The 15,141-nt window shown below is 41.5% G+C and overlaps 10 non-coding genes and 52 pseudogenes across 10 annotated transcripts; all 62 read right to left on the bottom strand.

Moving 5' to 3' along the window:
* Nucleotides 1–517: 517 nt before the first annotated feature.
* Nucleotides 518–636, bottom strand: LOC135070451 (5S ribosomal RNA). Its single transcript, XR_010256617.1, has one exon. It is a non-coding gene; the product is annotated as a 5S ribosomal RNA (ribosomal RNA).
* A 107-nt stretch (nucleotides 637–743) lies between these two features.
* On the bottom strand, nucleotides 744–862 carry LOC134885149 (5S ribosomal RNA). Its single transcript, XR_010169273.1, has one exon. It is a non-coding gene; the product is annotated as a 5S ribosomal RNA (ribosomal RNA).
* A 107-nt stretch (nucleotides 863–969) lies between these two features.
* On the bottom strand, nucleotides 970–1,088 carry LOC135071056 (5S ribosomal RNA). Its single transcript, XR_010257198.1, has one exon. It is a non-coding gene; the product is annotated as a 5S ribosomal RNA (ribosomal RNA).
* A 107-nt stretch (nucleotides 1,089–1,195) lies between these two features.
* Nucleotides 1,196–1,314, bottom strand: LOC134890887 (5S ribosomal RNA; annotated as a pseudogene).
* Nucleotides 1,315–1,421: 107 nt separating this feature from the next.
* Nucleotides 1,422–1,540, bottom strand: LOC134895492 (5S ribosomal RNA; annotated as a pseudogene).
* A 107-nt stretch (nucleotides 1,541–1,647) lies between these two features.
* LOC134896184 (5S ribosomal RNA) lies at nucleotides 1,648–1,766 on the bottom strand (annotated as a pseudogene).
* A 107-nt stretch (nucleotides 1,767–1,873) lies between these two features.
* On the bottom strand, nucleotides 1,874–1,992 carry LOC134885147 (5S ribosomal RNA). Its single transcript, XR_010169271.1, has one exon. It is a non-coding gene; the product is annotated as a 5S ribosomal RNA (ribosomal RNA).
* Nucleotides 1,993–2,099: 107 nt separating this feature from the next.
* Nucleotides 2,100–2,218, bottom strand: LOC135071055 (5S ribosomal RNA). The gene has a single exon (XR_010257197.1). It is a non-coding gene; the product is annotated as a 5S ribosomal RNA (ribosomal RNA).
* A 107-nt stretch (nucleotides 2,219–2,325) lies between these two features.
* Nucleotides 2,326–2,444, bottom strand: LOC134891762 (5S ribosomal RNA; annotated as a pseudogene).
* Nucleotides 2,445–2,551: 107 nt separating this feature from the next.
* On the bottom strand, nucleotides 2,552–2,670 carry LOC134889121 (5S ribosomal RNA; annotated as a pseudogene).
* A 107-nt stretch (nucleotides 2,671–2,777) lies between these two features.
* Nucleotides 2,778–2,896, bottom strand: LOC134896338 (5S ribosomal RNA; annotated as a pseudogene).
* Nucleotides 2,897–3,003: 107 nt separating this feature from the next.
* LOC134893728 (5S ribosomal RNA) lies at nucleotides 3,004–3,122 on the bottom strand (annotated as a pseudogene).
* A 107-nt stretch (nucleotides 3,123–3,229) lies between these two features.
* LOC134897054 (5S ribosomal RNA) lies at nucleotides 3,230–3,348 on the bottom strand (annotated as a pseudogene).
* Nucleotides 3,349–3,455: 107 nt separating this feature from the next.
* On the bottom strand, nucleotides 3,456–3,574 carry LOC134896431 (5S ribosomal RNA; annotated as a pseudogene).
* Nucleotides 3,575–3,681: 107 nt separating this feature from the next.
* Nucleotides 3,682–3,800, bottom strand: LOC134893244 (5S ribosomal RNA; annotated as a pseudogene).
* A 107-nt stretch (nucleotides 3,801–3,907) lies between these two features.
* LOC134893976 (5S ribosomal RNA) lies at nucleotides 3,908–4,026 on the bottom strand (annotated as a pseudogene).
* A 107-nt stretch (nucleotides 4,027–4,133) lies between these two features.
* Nucleotides 4,134–4,252, bottom strand: LOC134888477 (5S ribosomal RNA; annotated as a pseudogene).
* A 107-nt stretch (nucleotides 4,253–4,359) lies between these two features.
* On the bottom strand, nucleotides 4,360–4,478 carry LOC135069991 (5S ribosomal RNA). The gene has a single exon (XR_010256168.1). It is a non-coding gene; the product is annotated as a 5S ribosomal RNA (ribosomal RNA).
* Nucleotides 4,479–4,585: 107 nt separating this feature from the next.
* Nucleotides 4,586–4,704, bottom strand: LOC134894850 (5S ribosomal RNA; annotated as a pseudogene).
* A 107-nt stretch (nucleotides 4,705–4,811) lies between these two features.
* LOC134897244 (5S ribosomal RNA) lies at nucleotides 4,812–4,931 on the bottom strand (annotated as a pseudogene).
* A 107-nt stretch (nucleotides 4,932–5,038) lies between these two features.
* LOC134889124 (5S ribosomal RNA) lies at nucleotides 5,039–5,157 on the bottom strand (annotated as a pseudogene).
* A 107-nt stretch (nucleotides 5,158–5,264) lies between these two features.
* LOC135068943 (5S ribosomal RNA) lies at nucleotides 5,265–5,383 on the bottom strand. Its single transcript, XR_010255134.1, has one exon. It is a non-coding gene; the product is annotated as a 5S ribosomal RNA (ribosomal RNA).
* A 107-nt stretch (nucleotides 5,384–5,490) lies between these two features.
* Nucleotides 5,491–5,609, bottom strand: LOC134892439 (5S ribosomal RNA; annotated as a pseudogene).
* A 107-nt stretch (nucleotides 5,610–5,716) lies between these two features.
* On the bottom strand, nucleotides 5,717–5,835 carry LOC134887188 (5S ribosomal RNA; annotated as a pseudogene).
* Nucleotides 5,836–5,942: 107 nt separating this feature from the next.
* Nucleotides 5,943–6,061, bottom strand: LOC134895988 (5S ribosomal RNA; annotated as a pseudogene).
* Nucleotides 6,062–6,168: 107 nt separating this feature from the next.
* On the bottom strand, nucleotides 6,169–6,287 carry LOC134898402 (5S ribosomal RNA; annotated as a pseudogene).
* A 107-nt stretch (nucleotides 6,288–6,394) lies between these two features.
* LOC134895890 (5S ribosomal RNA) lies at nucleotides 6,395–6,513 on the bottom strand (annotated as a pseudogene).
* A 107-nt stretch (nucleotides 6,514–6,620) lies between these two features.
* On the bottom strand, nucleotides 6,621–6,739 carry LOC134896690 (5S ribosomal RNA; annotated as a pseudogene).
* Nucleotides 6,740–6,846: 107 nt separating this feature from the next.
* On the bottom strand, nucleotides 6,847–6,965 carry LOC134891466 (5S ribosomal RNA; annotated as a pseudogene).
* A 107-nt stretch (nucleotides 6,966–7,072) lies between these two features.
* Nucleotides 7,073–7,191, bottom strand: LOC135060307 (5S ribosomal RNA). The gene has a single exon (XR_010246696.1). It is a non-coding gene; the product is annotated as a 5S ribosomal RNA (ribosomal RNA).
* A 107-nt stretch (nucleotides 7,192–7,298) lies between these two features.
* Nucleotides 7,299–7,417, bottom strand: LOC134894465 (5S ribosomal RNA; annotated as a pseudogene).
* Nucleotides 7,418–7,524: 107 nt separating this feature from the next.
* On the bottom strand, nucleotides 7,525–7,643 carry LOC134889193 (5S ribosomal RNA; annotated as a pseudogene).
* A 107-nt stretch (nucleotides 7,644–7,750) lies between these two features.
* LOC134895986 (5S ribosomal RNA) lies at nucleotides 7,751–7,869 on the bottom strand (annotated as a pseudogene).
* A 107-nt stretch (nucleotides 7,870–7,976) lies between these two features.
* Nucleotides 7,977–8,095, bottom strand: LOC134896885 (5S ribosomal RNA; annotated as a pseudogene).
* A 107-nt stretch (nucleotides 8,096–8,202) lies between these two features.
* Nucleotides 8,203–8,321, bottom strand: LOC134894575 (5S ribosomal RNA; annotated as a pseudogene).
* A 107-nt stretch (nucleotides 8,322–8,428) lies between these two features.
* On the bottom strand, nucleotides 8,429–8,547 carry LOC134889192 (5S ribosomal RNA; annotated as a pseudogene).
* A 107-nt stretch (nucleotides 8,548–8,654) lies between these two features.
* Nucleotides 8,655–8,773, bottom strand: LOC134895985 (5S ribosomal RNA; annotated as a pseudogene).
* Nucleotides 8,774–8,880: 107 nt separating this feature from the next.
* On the bottom strand, nucleotides 8,881–8,999 carry LOC134896884 (5S ribosomal RNA; annotated as a pseudogene).
* A 107-nt stretch (nucleotides 9,000–9,106) lies between these two features.
* LOC134894648 (5S ribosomal RNA) lies at nucleotides 9,107–9,225 on the bottom strand (annotated as a pseudogene).
* Nucleotides 9,226–9,547: 322 nt separating this feature from the next.
* LOC134889590 (5S ribosomal RNA) lies at nucleotides 9,548–9,666 on the bottom strand (annotated as a pseudogene).
* Nucleotides 9,667–9,773: 107 nt separating this feature from the next.
* On the bottom strand, nucleotides 9,774–9,892 carry LOC134887567 (5S ribosomal RNA; annotated as a pseudogene).
* Nucleotides 9,893–9,999: 107 nt separating this feature from the next.
* On the bottom strand, nucleotides 10,000–10,118 carry LOC134895938 (5S ribosomal RNA; annotated as a pseudogene).
* A 107-nt stretch (nucleotides 10,119–10,225) lies between these two features.
* On the bottom strand, nucleotides 10,226–10,344 carry LOC134896287 (5S ribosomal RNA; annotated as a pseudogene).
* A 107-nt stretch (nucleotides 10,345–10,451) lies between these two features.
* On the bottom strand, nucleotides 10,452–10,570 carry LOC134885962 (5S ribosomal RNA). Its single transcript, XR_010170062.1, has one exon. It is a non-coding gene; the product is annotated as a 5S ribosomal RNA (ribosomal RNA).
* A 107-nt stretch (nucleotides 10,571–10,677) lies between these two features.
* LOC134895984 (5S ribosomal RNA) lies at nucleotides 10,678–10,796 on the bottom strand (annotated as a pseudogene).
* A 107-nt stretch (nucleotides 10,797–10,903) lies between these two features.
* On the bottom strand, nucleotides 10,904–11,022 carry LOC134895031 (5S ribosomal RNA; annotated as a pseudogene).
* Nucleotides 11,023–11,129: 107 nt separating this feature from the next.
* Nucleotides 11,130–11,248, bottom strand: LOC134896938 (5S ribosomal RNA; annotated as a pseudogene).
* A 107-nt stretch (nucleotides 11,249–11,355) lies between these two features.
* LOC134897652 (5S ribosomal RNA) lies at nucleotides 11,356–11,474 on the bottom strand (annotated as a pseudogene).
* A 107-nt stretch (nucleotides 11,475–11,581) lies between these two features.
* On the bottom strand, nucleotides 11,582–11,700 carry LOC134888296 (5S ribosomal RNA; annotated as a pseudogene).
* Nucleotides 11,701–12,022: 322 nt separating this feature from the next.
* LOC134889589 (5S ribosomal RNA) lies at nucleotides 12,023–12,141 on the bottom strand (annotated as a pseudogene).
* A 107-nt stretch (nucleotides 12,142–12,248) lies between these two features.
* On the bottom strand, nucleotides 12,249–12,367 carry LOC134893002 (5S ribosomal RNA; annotated as a pseudogene).
* A 107-nt stretch (nucleotides 12,368–12,474) lies between these two features.
* Nucleotides 12,475–12,593, bottom strand: LOC134895532 (5S ribosomal RNA; annotated as a pseudogene).
* A 107-nt stretch (nucleotides 12,594–12,700) lies between these two features.
* On the bottom strand, nucleotides 12,701–12,819 carry LOC134895992 (5S ribosomal RNA; annotated as a pseudogene).
* Nucleotides 12,820–12,926: 107 nt separating this feature from the next.
* On the bottom strand, nucleotides 12,927–13,045 carry LOC134888442 (5S ribosomal RNA; annotated as a pseudogene).
* Nucleotides 13,046–13,152: 107 nt separating this feature from the next.
* On the bottom strand, nucleotides 13,153–13,271 carry LOC134895983 (5S ribosomal RNA; annotated as a pseudogene).
* A 107-nt stretch (nucleotides 13,272–13,378) lies between these two features.
* Nucleotides 13,379–13,497, bottom strand: LOC134897446 (5S ribosomal RNA; annotated as a pseudogene).
* Nucleotides 13,498–13,604: 107 nt separating this feature from the next.
* LOC134893975 (5S ribosomal RNA) lies at nucleotides 13,605–13,723 on the bottom strand (annotated as a pseudogene).
* A 107-nt stretch (nucleotides 13,724–13,830) lies between these two features.
* On the bottom strand, nucleotides 13,831–13,949 carry LOC134896373 (5S ribosomal RNA; annotated as a pseudogene).
* Nucleotides 13,950–14,271: 322 nt separating this feature from the next.
* On the bottom strand, nucleotides 14,272–14,390 carry LOC134889588 (5S ribosomal RNA; annotated as a pseudogene).
* Nucleotides 14,391–14,497: 107 nt separating this feature from the next.
* LOC134886341 (5S ribosomal RNA) lies at nucleotides 14,498–14,616 on the bottom strand. The gene has a single exon (XR_010170427.1). It is a non-coding gene; the product is annotated as a 5S ribosomal RNA (ribosomal RNA).
* A 107-nt stretch (nucleotides 14,617–14,723) lies between these two features.
* LOC134898077 (5S ribosomal RNA) lies at nucleotides 14,724–14,842 on the bottom strand (annotated as a pseudogene).
* A 107-nt stretch (nucleotides 14,843–14,949) lies between these two features.
* On the bottom strand, nucleotides 14,950–15,068 carry LOC134896277 (5S ribosomal RNA; annotated as a pseudogene).
* Nucleotides 15,069–15,141: the final 73 nt, after the last annotated feature.

Here is a 15,141-nt window from a genome sequence, read left to right as displayed (position 1 = left end):
ATGAGGAGGAGGTGGACATCTTGCCTCTGTAGAGCCAGTTTGTGCAAGGAGAGATTGATTGCTTCTTTTTTGGTGGGGGCCCAAACCAACCAGTCATTTCAGTCACAGTCATGTGGCAGACCCTGTCGCTGAAATGATGGGTTTGTTAAAGTGTGCATGTCCTGTTTATACAACATAAGGGTGGGTGGGAGGGCCCAAGGACAATTCCATCTTGCACCTCTTTTTTCTTTGATTTTTCTTTGCATCATGTGCTGTTTGGGGACTATTTTTTGAAGTGCCATCCTGTCTGACACTGAAGTGCCACTCCTAGATGGGCCAGGTGTTTGTGTCGGCCACTTGGTTCGTTTAGCTTATTCACACAGCTACCTCATTGCACCTCTATTTTTCTTTGCATCATGTGCTGTTTGAGGACAATTTTTTTAATCTGCCATCCTGTCTGATCATGTTGATGCATTCCATTTTCAAACTTTTTCATTTATTTACCAGTAAAACTGGAACGGTGTTGGCAGTATAAAAATACCTACAGCACCTTGTATTCCCAGGTGGTCTCCCATCCAAGTACTAACCAGGCCCAATACTGCTTAGTTTCCAAGATCGGATGAGATTGGGTGTATCCAGTGTGGTGTGGCTGTAGATGAGCTTTGTTGTTTCTGTTAGAACTTTTCTACTTCTAACTACTGGTACATAAATGAATAAGTTTGAAAATGGAATGCATCAACAGAACGGTGTTGGCAGTATAAAAATACCTACAGCACCTTGTATACCCAGGTGGTCTCCCATCCAAGTACTAACCAGGCCCAACACTGCTTAGCTTCCAAGATCAGATGAGATTGGGCGTATCCAGTGTAGTGTGGCTGTAGATGAGCTTTGTGGTTTCTGTTAGAACTTTTCTACTTCTAACTACTGGTACATAAATGAATAAGTTTGAAAATGGAATGCATCAACAGAATGGAGTTGGCAGTATAAAAATACCTACAGCACCTTGTATTCCCAGGTGGTTTCCCATCCAAGTACTAACCAGGCCCAACACTGCTTAGTTTCCAAGATCAGATGAGATTGGGCGTATCCAGTGTGGTGTGGCTGTAGATGAGCTTTGTGGTTTCTGTTAGAACTTTTCTACTACTAACTACGGGTACATAAATAAATAAGTTTGTAAATGGAATGCATCAACAGAACGGTGTTGGCAGTATAAAAATACCTACAGCACCTTGTATTCCCAGGTGGTCTCCCATCCAAGTACTAACCAGGCCCAACACTGCTCAATTTCCAAGATCAGATGAGATTGGGCATATCCACTGTGGTGTGGCTGTAGACCAGCTTTGTGGTTTCTGTTAGAACTTTTCTACTTCTAAGTACTGGTACATAAATGAATACGTTTGAAAATGGAATGCATCAACAGAACAGGGTTGGCAGTATAAAAACACCTACAGCACCTTGTATTCCCAGGTGGTCTCCCATCCAAGTGCTAACCAGGCCCAACACTGCTTAGCCTCCAAGATCAGATGTGATTGGGCATATCCAGTGTGGTGTGGATGTAGATGAGATTTTTGGTTTCTGTTAGAACTTTTCTACTTCTAACTACTGGTACATAAATGAATAAGTTTGAAAATGGAATGCATCAACAGAACGGTGTTGGCAGTATAAAAATACCTACAGCAGCTTGTATTCCCAGGTGGTCTCCCGTCCAAGTGCTAACCAGGCGCAACACTGCTTAGCTTCCAAGATCAGATGAGATTGGGCGTATCCAGTGTGGTGTGGCTGTAGATGTGCTTTGTGGTTTCTGTTAGAACTTTTCTACTTCTAACTACTGGTAAATAAATGAAAAAGTTTGAAAATGGAATGCATCAACAGAACGGTGTTGGCAGTATAAAAATACCTACAGCACCTTGTATACCCAGGTGGTCTCCCATCCAAGTACTAACCAGGCCCAACACTGCTTAGCTTCCAAGATCAGATGAGATTGGGCGTATCCAGTGTAGTGTGGCTGTAGATGAGCTTTGTGGTTTCTGTTAGAACTTTTCTACTTCTAACTACTGGTACATAAATGAATAAGTTTGAAAATGGAATGCATCAACAGAATGGAGATGGCAGTATAAAAATACCTACAGCACCTTGTATTCCCAGGTGGTTTCCCATCCAAGTACTAACCAGGCCCAACACTGCTTAGTTTCCAAGATCAGATGAGATTGGGCGTATCCAGTGTGGTGTGGCTGTAGATGAGCTTTGTGGTTTCTGTTAGAACTTTTCTACTACTAACTACGGGTACATAAATAAATAAGTTTGTAAATGGAATGCATCAACAGAACGGTGTTGGCAGTATAAAAATACCTACAGCACCTTGTATTCCCAGGTGGTCTCCCATCCAAGTACTAACCAGGCCCAACATTGCTCAGTTTCCAAGATCAGATGAGATTGGGCATATCCACTGTGGTGTGGCTGTAGACCAGCTTTGTGGTTTCTGTTAGAACTTTTCTACTTCTAAGTACTGCTACATAAATGAATAAGTTTGAAAATGGAATGCATCAACAGAACAGGGTTGGCAGTATAAAAACACCTACAGCACCTTGTATTCCCAGGTGGTCTCCCACCCAAGTACTAACCAGGCCCAACACTGCTTAGCCTCCAAGATCAGATGAGATTGGGCGTATCCAGTGTGGTGTGGATGTAGATGAGATTTGTGGTTTCTGTTAGAACTTTTCTACTTCTAACTACTGGTACATAAATGAATAAGTTTGAAAATGGAATGCATCAACAGAACGGTGTTGGCAGTATAAAAATACCTACAGCAGCTTGTGTTCCCAGGTAGTCTCCCATCCAAGTGCTAACCAGGCGCAACACTGCTTAGCTTCCAAGATCAGATGAGATTGGGCGTATCCAGTGTGGTGTGGCTGTAGATGTGCTTTGTGGTTTCTGTTAGAACTTTTCTACTTCTAACTACTGGTAAATAAATGAAAAAGTTTGAAAATGGAATGCATCAACAGAACGGTGTTGGCAGTATAAAAATACCTACAGCACCTTGTATTCCCAGGTGGTTTCCCATCAAAGTACTAATCAGGCCCAACACTGCTTAGTTTCTAAGATCAGATGAGATTGGGCGTATCCAGTATGGTGTGGCTGTAGATGAGCTTTGTGGTTTCTGTTAGAACTTTTCTACTACTAACTACTGGTACATAAATAAATAAGTTTGTAAATGGAATGCATCAACAGAACGGTGTTGGCAGTATAAAAATACCCACAGCACCTTTTATTCCCAGGTGGTCTCTCTTCCAATTACTAACCAGGCCCAACACTGCTTAGCTTCCAAAATCAGATGAGATTGGGCGTATCCAGTGTGGTGTGGCTGCAGATGAGCTTTGTGGTTTCTGTTAGAACTTTTCTACTTCTAACTACTGGTACATAAATGAATAAGTTTGAAAATGGAATGCATCAACAGAACGGTGTTGGCAGTATAAAAACACCTACAGCATCTTGTTTTTCCAGGTGGTCTCCCATCCAAGTACTAACCAGGCCCAACACTGCTCAGTTTCCAAGATCAGATGAGATTGAGCGTATCCAGTGCGGTGTGGCTGTAGATGATATTTGTGGTTTCTGTTAGAACTTTTCTACTTCTAACTACTGGTACATAAATGAATAAGTTTGAAAATGGAATGCATCAACAGAATGGAGATGGCAGTATAAAAATACCTACAGCACCTTGTATTCCCAGGTGGTTTCCCATCCAAGTACTAACCAGGCCCAACACTGCTCAGTTTCCAAGATCAGATGAGATTGAGCGTATCCAGTGCGGTGTGGCTGTAGATGATATTTGTAGTTTCTGTTAGAACTTTTCTACTTCTAACTACTGGTACATAAATGAATAAGTTTGAAAATGGAATGCATCAACAGAACGGTGTTGGCAGTATAAAAATACCTACAGCTCCTTGTATTCCCAGGTGGTCTCCCAACCAAGTACTAACCAATCCCAACACTGCTTAGCTTCCAAGATCAGATGAGATTGGGCGTATCCAGTGTGGTGTGGATGTAGATGAGCTTTGTGGTTTCTGTTAGAACTTTTCTACTTCTAACTACTGGTACATAAATGAATAAGTTTGAAAATGGAATGCATCAACAGAACGGTGTTGGCAGTATAAAAATACCTACAGCAGCTTGTATTCCCAGGTGGTCTCCCACCCAAGTACTATCCAGGCCCAACACTACTTAGCTTCCAAGATCAGATGAGATTGGGCGTATCCAGTGTGGTGTGGCTGTAGATGAGCTTTGTGGTTTCTGTTAGAACTTTTCTACTTCTAACTACTGGTACATAAATGAATAAGTTTGAAAATGGAATGCATCAACAGAACAGGGTTGGCAGTATAAAAATACCTACAGCAGCTTGTATTCCCAGGTGGTCTCCCATCCAAGTACTATCCAGGCCCAACACTGCTTAGCTTCCAAGATCAGATGAGATTGGGCGTATCCAGTGTGGTGTGGCTGTAGATGAGCTTTGTAGTTTCTGTTAGAACTTTTCTACTTCTAACTACTGGTAAATAAATGAAAAAGTTTGAAAATGGAATGCATCAACAGAACGGTGTTGGCAGTATAAAAATACCTACAGCACCTTTTATTCCCAGGTGGTCTCCCTTCTAATTACTAACCAGGCCCAACACTGCTTAGCTTCCAAGATCAGATGAGATTGGGCGTATCCAGTGTGGTGTGGCTGTTGAAGAGCTTTGTGGTTTCTGTTAGAACTTTTCTACTTCTAACTACTGGTACATAAATGAATAAGTTTGAAAATGGAATGCATCAACAGAACGGTGTTGGCAGTATAAAAATACCTACAGCACCTTGTATTCCCAGGTGGTCTCCCATCCAAGTACTAACCAGGCCCAACACTGCTCAGTTTCCAAAGATCTGATAAGATTGGGCATATCCACTGTGGTGTGGCTGTAGACCAACTTTGTGGTTTCTGTTAGAACTTTTCTACTTCTAACTACTGGTACATAAATGAATAAGTTTGAAAATGGAATGCATCAACAGAACAGGGTTGGCAGTATAAAAATACCTACAGCACCTTGTTTTCCCAGGTGGTCTCCCATCCAAGTATTAACCAGGCCCAACACTGCTTAGCTTCCAAGATCAGATGAGATTGGGTGTATCCAGTGTGGTGTGGATGTTGATGAGCTTTGTGGTTTCTGTTAGAACTTTTCTACTTCTAACTACTGGTACATAAATGAATAAGTTTGAAAATGGAATGCATCAACAGAATGGTGTTGGCAGTATAAAAATACCTACAGCATCTTGTATTCCCAGGTGGTCTCCCATCCAAGTACTATCCAGGCCCAACACTGCTTAGCTTCCAAGATCAGATGAGATTGGGCGTATCCAGTGTGGTGTGGCTGTAGATGAGCTTTGTGGTTTCTGTTAGTACTTTTCTTCTTCTAACTACTGGTAAATAAATGAAAAAGTTTGAAAATGGAATGCATCAACAGAACGGTGTTGGCAGTATAAAAATACCTACAGCACCTTTTATTCCCAGGTGGTCTCCCTTCCAATTACTAACCAGGCCCAACACTGCTTAGCTTCCAAGATCAGATGAGATTGGGCGTATCCAGTGTGGTGTGGCTGCAGATGAGCTTTGTGGTTTCTGTTATATCTTTTCTACATCTAACTACTGGTACATAAATGAATAAGTTTGAAAATGGAATGCATCAACAGAACGGTGTTGACAGTATAAAAACACCTACAGCACCTTGTATTCCTAGGTGGTCTCCCATCCAAGTACTAACCAGGCCCAACACTGCTTAACTTCCAAGATCAGATAAGATTGGGCGTATCCAGTGTGGTGTGGCTGTAGAAGAGCTTTGTGGTTTCTGTTAGAACTTTTCTACTTCTAACTACTGGTACATAAATGAATAGGTTTGAAAATGGAATGCATCAACAGAACGGTGTTGGCAGTATAAAAATACCTACAGCATCTTGTTTTCCCACGTGGTCTCCCATCCAAGTGCTAACCAGGCACAACACTGCTTAGCTTCCAAGATCAGATGAGATTGAGCGTATCCAGTGCGGTGTGGCTGTAGATGATATCTGTGGTTTCTGTTAGAACTTTTCTACTTCTAACTACTGGTACATAAATGAATAAGTTTGAAAATGGAATGCATCAACAGAACGGTGTTGGCAGTATAAGAGTCGCTAGAGCACCTTTTATTCCTAGGTGGTCTCCCATCCAAGTAATAACCAGGACCAACACTGCTTAGCTTCCAATATCAGATGAGATTGGGCGTATCCAGTGTGGTGTAGCTGTAGATGAGCTTTGTAGTTTCTGTTAGAACTTTTCTACTTCTAACTACTGGTACATAAATGAATAAGTTTGAAAATGGAATGCATCAACAGAACGGTGTTGGCAGTATAAAAATACCTACAGCTCCTTGTATTCCCAGGTGGTCTCCCAACCAAGTACTAACCAATCCCAACACTGCTTAGTTTCCAAGATCAGATGAGATTGGGCGTATCCAGTGTGGTGTGGATGTAGATGAGCTTTGTGGTTTCTGTTGGAACTTTTCTACTTCTAACTACTGGTACATAAATGAATAAGTTTGAAAATGGAATGCATCAACAGAACGGTGTTGGCAGTATAAAAACACCTACAGCACCTTGTATTCCTAGGTGGTCTCCCATCCAAGTACTAACCAGGCCCAACACTGCTCAGTTTCCAAGATCTGATAAGATTAGGCATATCCACTGTGGTGTGGCTGTAGACCAACTTTGTGGTTTCTGTTAGAACTTTTCTACTTCTAACTACTGGTACATAAATGAATAAGTTTGAAAATGGAATGCATCAACAGAACAGGGTTGGCAGTATAAAAATACCTACAGCACCTTGTATTCCCAGGTGGTCTCCCATCCAAGTATTAACCAGGCCCAACACTGCTTAGCTTCCAAGATCAGATGAGATTAGGTGTATCCAGTGTGGTGTGGATGTTGATGAGCTTTGTGGTTTCTGTTAGAACTTTTCTACTTCTAACTACTGGTACATAAATGAATACGTTTGAAAATGGAATGCATCAACAGAACGGTGTTGGCAGTATAAAAATACCTACAGCACCTTGTATTCCCAGGTGGTCTCCCATCCAAGTACTATTCAGGCCCAACACTGCTTAGCTTCCAAGATCAGATGAGATTGGGCGTATCCAGTGTGGTGTGGCTGTAGATGAGCTTTGTGGTTTCTGTTAGTACTTTTCTTCTTCTAACTACTGGTAAATAAATGAAAAAGTTTGAAAATGGAATGCATCAACAGAACGGTGTTGGCAGTATAAAAATACCTACAGCACCTTTTATTCCCAGGTGGTCTCCCTTCCAATTACTAACCAGACCCAACACTGCTTAGCTTCCAAGATCAGATGAGATTGGGCGTATCCAGTGTGGTGTGGCTGCAGATGAGCTTTGTGGTTTCTGTTATATCTTTTCTACATCTAACTACTGGTACATAAATGAATAAGTTTGAAAATGGAATGCATCAACAGAACGGTGTTGGCAGTATAAAAACACCTACAGCACCTTGTATTCCTAGGTGGTCTCCCATCCAAGTACTAACCAGGCCCAACACTGCTTAGCTTCCAAGATCAGATAAGATTGGGCGTATCCAGTGTGGTGTGGCTGTAGAAGAGCTTTGTGGTTTCTGTTAGAACTTTTCTACTTCTAACTACTGGTACATAAATGAATAAGTTTGAAAATGGAATGCATCAACAGAACGGTGTTGGCAGTATAAACATACCTACAGCATCTTGTTTTCCCACGTGGTCTCCCATCCAAGTGCTAACCAGGCACAACACTGCTTAGCTTCCAAGATCAGATGAGATTGAGCGTATCCAGTGCGGTGTGGCTGTAGATGATATTTGTGGTTTCTGTTAGAACTTTTCTACTTCTAACTACTGGTACATAAATGAATAAGTTTGAAAATGGAATGCATCAACAGAACGGTGTTGGCAGTATAAGAGTAGCTAGAGCACCTTTTATTCCTAGGTGGTCTCCCATCCAAGTACTAACCAGGACCAACACTGCTTAGCTTCCAATATCAGATGAGATTGGGCGTATCCAGTGTGGTGTAGCTGTAGATGAGCTTTGTAGTTTCTGTTAGAACTTTTCTACTTCTAACTACTGGTACATAAATGAATAAGTTTGAAAATGGAATGCATCAACAGAACGGTGTTGGCAGTATAAAAATACCTACAGCTCCTTGTATTCCCAGGTGGTCTCCCAACCAAGTACTAACCAATCCCAACACCGCTTAGCTTCCAAGATCAGATGAGATTGGGCGTATCCAGTGTGGTGTGGATGTAGATGAGCTTCGTGGTTTCTGTTGGAACTTTTCTACTTCTAACTACTGGTACATAAATGAATAAGTTTGAAAATGGAATGCATCAACAGAACAGTGTTGGCAGTATAAAAACACCTACAGCACCTTGTATTCCTAGGTGGTCTCCCATCCAAGTACTAACCAGGCCCAACACTGCTTAGCTTCCAAGATCAGATAAGATTGGGCGTATCCAGTGTGGTGTGGCTGTAGAAGAGCTTTGTGGTTTCTGTTAGAACTTTTCTACTTCTAACTACTGGTACATAAATGAATAAGTTTGAAAATGGAATGCATCAACAGAACGGTGTTGGCAGTATAAACATACCTACAGCATCTTGTTTTCCCACGTGGTCTCCCATCCAAGTGCTAACCAGGCACAACACTGCTTAGCTTCCAAGATCAGATGAGATTGAGCGTATCCAGTGCGGTGTGGCTGTAGATGATATTTGTGGTTTCTGTTAGAACTTTTCTACTTCTAACTACTGGTACATAAATGAATAAGTTTGAAAATGGAATGCATCAACAGAACGGTGTTGGCAGTATAAGAGTAGCTAGAGCACCTTTTATTCCTAGGTGGTCTCCCATCCAAGTACTAACCAGGACCAACACTGCTTAGCTTCCAATATCAGATGAGATTGGGCGTATCCAGTGTGGTGTAGCTGTAGATGAGCTTTGTAGTTTCTGTTAGAACTTTTCTACTTCTAACTACTGGTACATAAATGAATAAGTTTGAAAATGGAATGCATCAACAGAACGGTGTTGGCAGTATAAAAATACCTACAGCTCCTTGTATTCCCAGGTGGTCTCCCTTCTAATTACTAACCAGGCCCAACACTGCTTAGCTTCCAAGATCAGATGAGATTGAGCATATCCAGTGTGGTGTGGCTGTAGATGATATTTGTGGTTTCTGTTAGAACTTTTCTACTTCTAACTACTGGTACATAAATGAATAAGTTTGAAAATGGAATGCATCAACAGAACGGTGTTGGCAGTATAAAAATTCCTACAGCACCTTGTATTCCCAGGTGGTCTCCCATCCAAGCCCAACACTGCTTAGCTTCCAAGATCAGATGAGATTGGGCGTATCCAGTGTGGCGTGGCTGTAGATGAGCTTTGTGGTTTCTGTTAGAACTTTTCTTCTTCTAAGTACTGGTACATAAATGAATAAGTTTGAAAATGGAATGCATCAACAGAACGGTGTTGGCAGTATAAAAATACCTATAGCACCTTGTATTCCCAGGTGGTCTCCCATCCAAGTACTAACCAGGCCCAACACTGCATAGCTTCCAAGATCAGATGAGATTGGGCGCATCCAGTGTGGTGTGGCTCTAGATGAGTTTTGTGGTTTCTGTTAGAACTTTTCTACTTCTAACTACTGGTACATAAATGAATAAGTTTGAAAATGGAATGCATCAACAGAACGGTGTTGGCAGTATAAAAATACCTACAGCACCTTGTATTCCCAGGTGGTCTCCCATCCAAGTACTAACCAGCCCCAACACTGCTTAACTTCCAAGATCAGATGAGATTGGGCGTATCCAGTGTGGTGTGGCTGTATATGAGCTTTGCGGTTTCTGTTAGAACTTTTCTACTTCTAACTACTGGTACATAAATGAATAAGTTTGAAAATAGAATGCATCAACAGAACGGTGTTGGCAGTATAAAAATACCTAAGACACCTTGTATTCCCAGGTGGTCTCCCATTCAAGTACTAACCAGGCCCAACACTGCTTAGCTTCCAAGATCAGAGGAGATTGGGCGTATCCAGTGTGGTGTAGCTGTAGACCAGCTTTGTAGTTTCTGTTAGAACTTTTCTACTTCTAACTACTGGTACATAAATGAATAAGTTTGAAAATGGAATGCATCAACAGAACGGTGTTGGCAGTATAAAAATACCTACAGCTCCTTGTATTCCCAGGTGGTCTCCCAACCAAGTACTAACCAATCCCAACACTGCTTAGCTTCCAAGATCAGATGAGATTGGGCGTATCCAGTGTGGTGTGTCTATACATGAGCTTTGTGGTTTCTGTTAGAACTTTTCTACTTCTAAGTACTGGTACATAAATGAATAAGTTTGAAAATTGAATGCATTAACAGAACGGTGTTGGCAGTATAAAAATACCTACAGCAGCTTGTATTCCCAGGTGGTCTCCCATCCAAGTACTAACCAGGCCCAACACTGCTTAGCTTCCAAGATCAGATGAGATTGGGCGTATCCAGTGTGGTGTGGCTGTAGAAGAGCTTTGTGGTTTCTGTTAGAACTTTTCTACTTCTAACTACTGGTACATAAATGAATAGGTTTGAAAATGGAATGCATCAACAGAACGGTGTTGGCAGTATAAAAATACCTACAGCATCTTGTTTTCCCACGTGGTCTCCCATCCAAGTGCTAACCAGGCACAACACTGCTTAGCTTCCAAGATCAGATGAGATTGAGCGTATCCAGTGCGGTGTGGCTGTAGATGATATTTGTGGTTTCTGTTAGAACTTTTCTACTTCTAACTACTGGTAAATAAATGAAAAAGTTTGAAAATGGAATGCATCAACAGAACGGTGTTGGCAGTATAAAAATACCTACAGCACCTTTTATGCCCAGGTGGTCTCCCTTCCAATTACTAACCAGGCCCAACACTGCTTAGCTTCCAAGATCAGATGAGATTGGGCGTATCCAGTGTGGTGTGGCTGCAGATGAGCTTTGTGGTTTCTGTTATATCTTTTCTACTTCTAACTACTGGTACATAAATGAATAGGTTTGAAAATGGAATGCATCAACAGAACGGTGTTGGCAGTATAAAAATACCTACAGCATCTTGTTTTCCCACGTGGTCTCCCATCCAAGTGCTAACTAGGCACAACACTGCTTAGCTTCCAAGATCAGATGAGATTGAGCGTATCCAGTGCAGTGTGGCTGTAGATGATATTTGTGGTTTCTGTTAGAACTTTTCTACTTCTAACTACTGGTACATAAATGAATAAGTTTGAAAATGGAATGCATCAACAGAACGGTGTTGGCAGTATAAGAGTAGCTAGAGCACCTTTTATTCCTAGGTGGTCTCCCATCCAAGTACTAACCAGGACCAACACTGCTTAGCTTCCAATATCAGATGAGATTGGGCGTATCCAGTGTGGTGAAGCTGTAGATGAGTTTTGTAGTTTCTGTTAGAACTTTTCTACTTCTAACTACTGGTACATAAATGAATAAGTTTGAAAATGGAATGCATCAACAGAACGGTGTTGGCAGTATAAAAATACCTACAGCTCCTTGTATTCCCAGGTGGTCTCCCAACCAAGTACTAACCAAGCCCAACACTGCTTAGCTTCCAAGATCAGATGAGATTGGGCGTATCCAGTGTGGTGTGGATGTAGATGAGCTTTGTGGTTTCTGTTGGAACTTTTCTACTTCTAACTACTGGTACATAAATGAATAAGTTTGAAAATGGAATGCATCAACAGAACGGTGTTGGCAGTATAAAAATTCCTACAGCACCTTGTATTCCCAGGTGGTCTCCCATCCAAGCCCAACACTGCTTAGCTTCCAAGATCAGATGAGATTGGGCGTATCCAGTGTGGCGTGGCTGTAGATGAGCTTTGTGGTTTCTGTTAGAACTTTTCTTCTTCTAAGTACTGGTACATAAATGAATAAGTTTGAAAATGGAATGCATCAACAGAACGGTGTTGGCAGTATAAAAATACCTATAGCACCTTGTATTCCCAGGTGGTCTCCCATCCAAGTACTAACCAGGCCCAACACTGCATAGCTTCCAAGATCAGATGAGATTGGGCGCATCCAGTGTGGTGTGGCTCTAGATGAGTTTTGTGGTTTATGTTAGAACTTTTCTACTTCTAACTACTGGTACATAAATGAATAAGTTTGAAAATGGAATGCATCAACAGAACGGTGTTGGCAGTATAAAAATACCTACGGCACCTTGTATTCCCAGGTGGTCTCCCATCCAAGTACTAACCAGCCCCACCACTGCTTAACTTCCAAGATCGGATGAGATTGGGCGTATCCAGTGTGGTGTGGCTGTATATGAGCTTTGCGGTTTCTGTTAGAACTTTTCTACTTCTAACTACTGGTACATAAATGAATAAGTTTGAAAATGGAATGCATCAACAAAACAGTGTTGGCAGTATAAGAGTACCTAGAGCACCTTGTATTCCTAGGTGGTCTCCCATCCAAGTACTAACCAGGACCAACACTGCTTAGCTTCCAATATCAGATGAGATTGGGCGTATCCAGTGTGGTGTAGCTGTAGATGAGCTTTGTAGTTTCTGTTAGAACTTTTCTACTTCTAACTACTGGTACATAAATGAATAAGTTTGAAAATGGAATGCATCAACAGAACGGTGTTGGCAGTATAAAAATACCTACAGCTCCTTGTATTCCCAGGTGGTCTCCCAACCAAGTACTAACCAATCCCAACACTGCTTAGCTTTCAAGATCAGATGAGATTGGGCGTATCCAGTGTGGTGTGTCTATAGATGAGCTTTGTGGTTTCTGTTAGAACTTTTCTACTTCTAAGTACTGGTACATAAATGAATAAGTTTGAAAATTGAATGCATTAACAGAACGGTGTTGGCAGTATAAAAATACCTACAGCAGCTTGTATTCCCAGGTGGTCTCCCATCCAAGTACTAACCAGGCCCAACACTGTTTAGCTTCCAAGATCAGATGAGATTGGGCGTATCCAGTGTGGTGTGGCTGTAGAAGAGCTTTGTGGTTTCTGTTAGAACTTTTCTACTTCTAACTACTGGTACATAAATGAATAGGTTTGAAAATGGAATGCATCAACAGAACGGTGTTGGCAGTATAAAAATACCTACAGCATCTTGTTTTCCCACGTGGTCTCCCATCCAAGTGCTAACCAGGCACAACACTGCTTAGCTTCCAAGATCAGATGAGATTGAGCGTATCCAGTGCGGTGTGGCTGTAGATGCTATTTGTGGTTTCTGTTAGAACTTTTCAACTTCTAACTACTGGTACATAAATGAATAAGTTTGAAAATGGAATGCATCAACAGAATGGTGTTGGCAGTATAAGAGTAGCTAGAGCACCTTTTATTCCTAGGTGGTCTCCCATCCAAGTACTAACCAGGACCAACACTGCTTAGCTTCCAATATCAGATGAGATTGGGCATATCCAGTGTGGTGTAGCTGTAGATGAGCTTTGTAGTTTCTGTTAGAACTTTTCTACTTCTAACTACTGGTACATAAATGAATAAGTTTGAAAATGGAATGCATCAACAGAACGGTGTTGGCAGTATAAAAATACCTACAGCTCCTTGTATTCCCAGGTGGTCTCCCAACCAAGTACTAACCAATCCCAACACTGCTTAGCTTCCAAGATCAGATGAGATTGGGCGTATCCAGTGTGGTGTGGATGTAGATGAGCTTTGTGGTTTCTGTTGGAACTTTTCTACTTCTAACTACTGGTACATAAATGAATAAATTTGAAAATGGAATGCATCAACAGAACGGTGTTGGCAGTATAAAAATACCTACAGCAGCTTGTATTCCTAGGTGGTCTCCCTTCTAATTACTAACCAGGCCCAACACTGCTTAGCTTCCAAGATCAGATGAGATTGAGCATATCCAGTGTGGTGTGGCTGTAGATGATATTTATGGTTTCTGTTAGAACTTTTCTACTTCTAACTACTGGTACATAAATGAATAAGTTTGAAAATGGAATGCATCAACAGAACGGTGTTGGCAGTATAAAAATTCCTACAGCACCTTGTATTCCCAGGTGGTCTCCCATCCAAGCCCAACACTGCTTAGCTTCCAAGATCAGATGAGATTGGGCGTATCCAGTGTGGCGTGGCTGTAGATGAGCTTTGTGGTTTCTGTTAGAACTTTTCTTCTTCTAAGTACTGGTACATAAATGAATAAGTTTGAAAATGGAATGCATCAACAGAACGGTGTTGGCAGTATAAAAATACCTATAGCACCTTGTATTCCCAGGTGGTCTCCCATCCAAGTACTAACCAGGCCCAACACTGCATAGCTTCCAAGATCAGATGAGATTGGGCGCATCCAGTGTGGTGTGGCTCTAGATGAGTTTTGTGGTTTCTGTTAGAACTTTTCTACTTCTAACTACTGGTACATAAATGAATAAGTTTGAAAATGGAATGCATCAACAGAACGGTGTTGGCAGTATAAAAATACCTACAGCACCTTGTATTCCCAGGTGGTCTCCCATCCAAGTACTAACCAGCCCCAACACTGCTTAACTTCCAAGATCGGATGAGATTGGGCGTATCCAGTGTGGTGTGGCTGTATATGAGCTTTGCGGTTTCTGTTAGAACTTTTCTACTTCTAACTACTGGTACATAAATGAATAAGTTTGAAAATAGAATGCATCAACAGAACGGTGTTGGCAGTATAAAAATACCTAAGACACCTTGTATTCCCTGGTGGTCTCCCATTCAAGTACTAACCAGGCCCAACACTGCTTAGCTTCCAAGACCAGAGGAGATTGGGCGTATCCAGTGAGGTGTAGCTGTTGACCAGCTTTGTGGTTTCTGTTAGAACTTTTCTACTTCTAACTACTGGTACATAAATGAATAAGTTTGAAAATGGAATGCATCAACAAAACAGTGTTGGCAGTATAAGAGTACCTAGAGCACCTTGTATTCCTTGGTGGTCTCCCATCCAAGTACTAACCAGGACCAACACTGCTTAGCTTCCAATATCAGATGAGATTGGGCGTATCCAGTGTGGTGTAGCTGTAGATGAGCTTTGCAGTTTCTGTTAGAACTTTTCTACTTCTAACTACTGGTACATAAATGAATAAGTTTGAAAATGGA

This window comes from Pseudophryne corroboree, chromosome 3 (assembly GCF_028390025.1).
Source record: "Pseudophryne corroboree isolate aPseCor3 chromosome 3, aPseCor3.hap2, whole genome shotgun sequence".
Classification (NCBI taxonomy): Eukaryota; Metazoa; Chordata; class Amphibia; order Anura; family Myobatrachidae; genus Pseudophryne; species Pseudophryne corroboree.
The sequence above is the reverse complement of the archived record's forward strand: the minus strand, read 5'-3'. Positions and strand labels throughout refer to the sequence as shown.